Source organism: Thermobia domestica, chromosome 4 (genome assembly GCF_964235325.1).
Source record: "Thermobia domestica chromosome 4, izTheDome1.hap1.1, whole genome shotgun sequence".
Taxonomy (NCBI): domain Eukaryota; kingdom Metazoa; phylum Arthropoda; class Insecta; order Zygentoma; family Lepismatidae; genus Thermobia; species Thermobia domestica.
The window spans coordinates 241,605,125-241,612,734 of record NC_137457.1 but is presented as its reverse complement, the minus strand read 5'-3'; the positions used below and the strand labels follow the sequence as shown (position 1 = coordinate 241,612,734).

Here is a 7,610-nt window from a genome sequence, read left to right as displayed (position 1 = left end):
AGAACTGTACAGACAATTAGGTCGTCGGTAGAAATTCAATGAAGAAAAAAATACTTAAAAGTATGAAATGAAGGTTGGTCATACGGTATTGAAGTGAAATCTTTGTTAATTTATTGCATCATAAAATAGTAAAAAAACTTAATTAAGTGTGAAGGCCAACGAACCCAGTCCGTTTCAACTGCTTGCAGTTGAAAGTTCCTTGTTTTTCCACAGTTGCACAAAGATTTTATGAAGAAAACCGTCATCGATACACCTGAGTGAGGAAACACTGATTTAAAACAAATTTATTAACAAGGAAAAGTTATTTTCAGCTGGCAAAACTGCAGCATCGAGTTAATCTGACGTTATCTCTCGCCACCTGGCGCCGCCTAACGGCCAAGTCGAGAATCACAACGATTCTTCAAGTTAACGTTACAAGAAATTACATTCCGCGTCGGCGCAGTGTCTGGCGAACAACGCGCTGTGTCTGTGCCAATAAGTTCTGAACTTTTTTATTTTGTGTACAAAACTTCGTTCAAATAAGTGATTACTATCAAGATATTGTTATTAGTGACAGACAGTATAGTTTGTACTATAATATACAGTCAACAGTGAAAATACAGTGCTTTCTTTTATGTGAATTCTAAATTAATGTAAAGTGCACAGTTCGTGCAGAAGTCGCATGTGTCAAGCAAAACAGTGAATGAAAAACTCAGTGAAGACGGTGCCGTGTTATTATTGTTATTTTATACCTTTAGTGTACTAAATATTTGACGACCTCTTTGTGAATAACATTAACCAAAAGTTGTTAACAGATTGGTGGATTCCGTTCTGTTGGTGTAACGATCGTGAAAGTGTGTTTTAGCATTAATAAATAAACATTTCAGTAAATCAAGTTCTGTCTAGTATTGATATTAGGAAAATTTTGGTAAGTACAATTGACATTTTCTTATTTATTAAATATATTTCTGTTAAGTTCTAGATCTTGTACAAGAAACATATGGTTCCCTTGCCTTTTAAATCTTCTGTAGTTCATTTTTCAGTTGTGGGAAGCATCAAGGTAAGATGTAGGTGTAACGTTGTTTCTGGGATTAATGATGAATCGCACAAGGACGACAGCAATTATGAGGGGCGATTCTTCACTTTTTCTTCTTCTTTCGTTTGTCTTAAAAGATAAAATAATTGTCTACTTAAACAGCGAAAGAACTTCATTCACAACTTAGCGTGTCATTTTTACACAGCCTCTGATTGTGTGTACGATCTTTTTCTGAAATAATATCCACCATGACGATTATTCATATATTTTATTATTATCGTTACCGATTAATGTCAGTTTTTATTGCTTTTTTTGTAACATTTGTAGACTCAATAATAATAATAATAAAATGTTTGCATCGGAACAGATCGGAATCGGAACGGATCGCCTCTGTGAACATCGGAAACAGATCATACTTCAGGTGGGCGGGGCTCTTGGAAGATATTTCCGATTCTTGAAGCTGTAAGCATTTTAAAACTTTATGATAAGTAAATAGTATCGTGGAATATATTCACAGATATAAAGCAGATATTCACAGATATAAAGCAGATATTTTATATAATATAATTTTCAATTACTACGCTTTCTATCCTTATATCTTACGATGACATACGTGGGTCCTTTATTTTATACGTCAGGCCACCGTTTCTCAAACTTTTTTTTCAAGTGACGTGTGATTAATAAAAAGTATATACTATTGCTATTGAGATTTAATAAATAACCTAAAACTTTAGTTTTAAATCTCTGGATTAATAATTTTCTTGTAACTACAAAAACAAGATAAAGAAGGCTCCGAAACTCAAATTAATGTTGGCGGATCCAGGGGGGGAGATCGGGGCAATCGCCCCCCAGAAGATGAAACTTTCTTATTTTATATACAAATAAACCCTATACCGGAGTTTGGAGCTCTTAAAAGTAGCTCTAAGTAGCAGTATTAAAACCCATCGCCCCTCTCCCCAAAAGTCCGTCCTGGATCCGCCCCTGGGTGGAATTACACTATTATGCTGCAAATGATAAGAGGAACTAAAGTATGAAGCGCTTTCGGATATGATAAAATTGAGATATGATTATTGGGGGTGCCTAGTTGCGCCAGTTTCTGTGTAACTTTTGGGAAGCCCATTCAGGATTAAGATTGTCAGATATAACCTAACAAGACATCAACGAGGATTTAATTATAAATACGCACACCAAAGCAAACATTAGGGGGGAAGGCCTCCCAGTATCAGCTCTAATGTGAATACCCGTCATATATGAGATTGTAAACTGTGATATAATGCTGTTAACAATTTGATAGTAGAAATAGAGTATTCATTACTCAAGACCGTTTTATTCATTAGATGAGTACTTTACGCAAATTAAATGTGAAAGTTAACATATTGTAATTTTGATGTATATGTTGACGTTGTCTATTGCCATAATTGGTTCAAGGACAATAAATTATTATTATTATTATTATTATTATTATTATTATTATTATTATTATTATTATTATTATTATTCGAGTTCTGGTGTTCAGTTATTATTTCTGGCGTGGGAGACCGGGTTTGATCCCGGCGAGAGCTAATGTGGTTCAGATCCACGTTAAGCTGTATGTCCGCGTCTCGTATAGCCTCGCTGCTGAAAGGGACGCTAAAGTGAAATTATTTCATACTTCCCCGGAGGAGACTTTCAGTACACAAGGAGTTAAAGTAGTACGGCGAATATACTGGTAATACACGTTGAGCACGAGAGAAGATAGATATGGCCTGGCCCTGGGAAATTTCGTTGCGCCGGGGAGGGGACTGAATACCCCCTGTCCATTTCCTGATCTAGCGGTATCCATTAAATTATTTCTTTGTCAATTTTTTGATGCATACATGAAACTTACAATGTTTCGAGATGGTGTGGAGTGACCTATCGAAGTGGAAAGGGGTTGCTTGTAACTCCCCGTCCCGTTAGAGTCTTTCATATACTATTCAAATGGAAGGGGTGTCAGTTTTCTTAAGTCTTGGAACTGCAACAATCTATGTGTGGAGGAGAGTTAATTTATACGTATGACATTATATAACTTCCAAATATTTAGATGATGTGAATAGACTACAATATATACTTGTCCAAGGAAGAAAAGCAAAGGGACCATTTTAAATGGAAAATAAGAGTATTTATCTAGTCGTAGAACCCTGACGGAAGGTTAAAAGAAAACGGACGATTACTTGTAGCAGATCTTTGAAGTAGCAGATCTTGTAGCAGATCTTACCGGAGCAGATCTTTGAAGTGAGATGGGCAGGTTTAAAAAAATGAAATCTTTAAGTTTTACGTTCCAGGAGGATACCTGCTAAACTAAAGGAGACGATAATGATGAGAAATGAATGAAAATTGTGGAATGAAGAAAGTGTGAGAAAACGGGAGGACGCCGAGAAAAGCCACGCACATGGTGTTTGTCCACCACAAAGCTCACTTGGTGCAAGCTAGGATCGAACCAGGGACCCCATACACCAAAGGTGAACGCTCTACCACTGAGCCACCGCGGCCCCGAATAGGTTAAAAGTTCAATTTTTTAATTATTATTTATTTATTTATTGTAAAGAATGAATATTACAATTGAACGTACGCATTCCAGTGAGATGAACAAATAGCTAAGTACTTACCGTATTGGAGAGAAGAACTTTGTTTATGAGAAGATGGGCAGTATTAGAAAATGAAGTGCACATGGGTTATACAAAAGCACAATGGTAAGAAGGTTGTTATTATCATTAATATTGTTAGATATGTAGTCCCATTGAATATTTCTGGGTACGTCTATGATGCAGTGGTACTTTTTAAAATGCCCTTTAAAATGTTGCGCCCTTTCTTCACCCAGTATTGTTTAAGTGCTAGGAGATTTTTCTTGGATGTGCATTTTGATATGTATATGTAATTTTTAAGCGGGGACATCAGTTATTGAGAGCAGGATGCAGTCCCCCCCCCTCCTGAGTTCGATAAACGCTTTGAAAAAACTAATTCTATGATTTAATGAACCCGGAGGCAGGCCGGTAGCCAGCCCAAAAATGTAGGGGAGCCCGGTTGATGTTAGGAGGGGGGGGGGCGATCCAACCATTTATAGTTCATTACCATATTATAGTGCAATTGCAAGTCTACCGTGAAAATTTTAGGGGGGCCCGGCCCCCTAGACCCCCTTGGATACGGGCCTGCCCGAAGGTTCAATGCCGCATCCACAAAAGCTCTCCATTGACTTCTATCTTTAGCCACCTAACCCTTTTATTTTATATTCCTATCTCGGAGAGATCCATCTTATCAGAGCTGGATTTAGGTTTGGTGGGTCCCTAAGCTACTGAAGATAATGAGACGAACGTGGGATCCTATATATAGAAATGAAGAAACCAGTGATATTTTAGGAAGCAGACTAGCAGAAGGGGCCCCATTAGTTTTATCATAGGGGTCTACACAAACGAAGCACTATTGCTGTTACTTTATTTATTGTTTTTCTTATATTTTGGAAATGTATATATAATTTTTTCCTTGAATTTTTGGGGCCCTAAGCTATAGTTTGTTTAGCTTATACGTAAATCCGGCACTGATCTTAATACTGTCCTCCTGTGTGCTCCTAAGTTTTCCTACTGGTCTTTTTCCGACTGGGTTTCTAGTTAAAATTTTGAAAGCGTTTCTACTTTCTTCCATTCTGGCAACATGGCCTGCCCACCTGAGCCTCCTAGACTTAATGACCCCAACAAGGTTAGGTGAACCATATAAGTTATGCAGTTCCTCGTTATGAAGTTTCCCTTCTCCATTCCCGTCCCTATTTGCCGGTCCGAATTTGCCTCAGCATTTTATTCTCAAGTCTGCGTACTGTGTTTCGCAACCGTACATCCAACAGGCATAATTGTCGTTTTATACAGTGTGTTTCAAAAGAACACCGACAACGTTTGGGAGGTGATTCCTGACACCAGGGTAAGACAAAAAGCATAGACCAACCTGGGTGCACAAATGCTTCCTTTCGGAGTTATAGGCTGGCTAAAACATGAAAAAATGCACTTCAAATCTCCATAGCTCCAAAACTATGGGACCTATCGTAGTCAGGTCAAGACTTCATTTAGAAACTAGTATGTGCCCTAACCAAATATCCAAGTTTCAGAATCCTGTGGTACTTATACAACAACTTTATATGGGTAGTTGTTGAGTACTTCAGATTATATGCCTGTAGCGAAACTGCCTCTATAAAAATTGTGTGACTCGACTATTTCTATGGCGAGTAGTAATGGGTTATGGAAATCAGCATTGCTTGATAGACTGCCCGCAGCGCTGTTGAGATTAGTGGGTTAGTATAATACGCAAGATGAAAATTGTTAAGCTATCCTTGCTATACAATGTTAAATTGAAACTGGATGACTTTGTATTCGACAAATCTGAAGCTTTAAAATAATTTATATTTTCAAATATTCATTTATAACAAAGTCTTTCGGTGGGGAATGGGTGATAAGGGGAAATGCCAAAAAGTCAAACTTCAATTTTCACATTTTGTACACTGACAAACCAAACTCTTTCACGTCATGTCTACTATGCCACTGCTATTTGTTGTTTTCCAGAAGCGGTTACGTCTTTTCTGTGATAGGAAGTTGAAAGGAAATCTTTCAGTTTTACGTCCCACGATTATGCCGGCTAGGCTAAAGGAGACGGCTAAAGGCATGATGAGAAACGAATAAAATGGTGGAATGAAGAAAGAGGGAGGAAACGGGAAAACCCACACGGTTTTTGTCCACCACAAGGTTTACTTGGCGTGAGCGGGTTTCGAACCAGGTACCCTGCGTACCAGGAGTGTACGCTTGACCACTGAGCCACTGTGACCACCAGGATTTGAAAGGGTTCGTTGGATTAATATGTGTTGTCTGTGGCATCCAAGTAGTAGACTCAACTCCCATAAAGTTGAAAAAGTGTCCATAATTCAACAAATTTTATTTTATTTATTTATTTTTAAATGTATACCACCCACTCACAAAAAGTAGGATTTTTTAAAACAATAGGAAACAATTTTTAAAAAGTAAGAGCACTTATCCCTCGAAACGTACAGTAAGTCTGTGTACTGACTTGAGTTCTATGAGCAAACAAATGCTTCCCAACGTTTTTAGGCCATGATCCACCTACCCCTTTCTAAAATGATTATTTCCCCCCACTACGAACGTTTTTCTTACTTGCAGTACTAATTTTATTGATTGAATTTGTGACTGGAGGAAATAAATGTGTGGGAAACTTAATAGTACATGGAAATACCTTTTAAAAATATGGTAATATATACAAAGAAATATTTAGAGAGCTTCTAAGTGTGATATTGGAGGAAGATGGAGAAGATAAAATGGACAGAGAGAGTAACGAACGAAGATGTTTTAAAACAGATAGGAGAGAAGAGGACGCTTTTAGCCAGCATCCTTCGTACGAAGGTCAGTTATATTGGGCACATCTTGCGAAGAAATCACCTTCTTCATACCGCTATAGAAGAAAGGAGAGAAATGGGAAAAAAGAACACAACTAATCGATAATTTGAAAAAAATAGGAAATTATTGGGAGTTAAAAGAGGAAACTGAAGATTGAGAAATTTGGAAGAAACATTTCCGGGCCCAAACCTATAATAATAATAATAATAATAATAATAATAATAATAATAATAATAATAATAATAATAATAATAATAATAATAATAATAATAATAATAATAATAATAGTCCTAGGGCTTGCCAAAACGCAGAATACTTCACTTAGATAGGTATATTAAAGTTAGAGAGAAAATGTTTAGAGAGCTTCGAAATATGGTATTGGAGAAAAATAGAGAAGATTAAATAAAAGGAAAAAGTAACAAACGAAGACGTTTTAAAACGAATAGGAGAGAATATAATGCTTTTAATCAGCATCGTTCGTAGAAGACCAATTGGATTGGACACGTTTTGCGAAGAAATTTCCTTCTTCATGACGAGAAAGAGGGGAAAATGAAAGGAAAACGAACAGTAGGGAGAAGAAGAATATTCCTTATTAATGATTTGAATAATTAGAAAGAAGTATTAGGAGTTAAGGATCTTCACTACAGCGAATTTAAACTACCGCTAATTTTAGAGTTTTTCTGCAATATCTTCAAAACAAATAAAAATATTCGAAAAGCAGAAACGTAATGAACCAGACAATACGATTTTGCATGTGATACCGTTATCACAACTCATATCTGCTTTCAATTTGCAACTGTAGACAGATTCAACATTTTTTGCGGGTTCTGTACATAGCGGCATACCAAAAGCAGATAAGTGAATTGTGGTAAAAGTATCACATGCAAAATGGTATTGTCTAGTTCACTACGTTTCTGCTTTTCGATTATTTTAATTTGTTTTGAAGATATTACAGAAAAACTCTAAAATTAGCGGTAGTTTAATTTCGGTGTAGTGAAGACCTCTAAAGAAGGAAGCTGAAGACAGGGGCGGATTAAGGCTTTTGGATCCCTGGAGCCGACTATTTCAAGGGAGCCCTATGTTACGAATAATTCCAACACATAAATGTTCCTTGCTGCTGTCCACAGCCTCATAGGCTTACCAAAACACCGAGAACCATGCTGTAGCTCAGAGAGCCCAAATTGATTTGA

The 7,610-nt window shown here is 36.9% G+C and overlaps 1 protein-coding gene across 2 annotated transcripts in view; it reads left to right on the top strand.

Moving 5' to 3' along the window:
* Positions 1-420: 420 nt before the first annotated feature.
* The window catches only part of LOC145683934 (rho GTPase-activating protein conundrum-like), a 426,775-nt gene continuing 419,585 nt past the window's right edge, over positions 421-7,610 (top strand). For both annotated transcript variants that reach the window (XM_081755628.1, XM_081755626.1), the window contains exon 1: positions 421-907. The gene's annotated coding sequence lies outside the window, so the exon portion shown is untranslated. The remainder of the gene's footprint in view (positions 908-7,610) is intronic.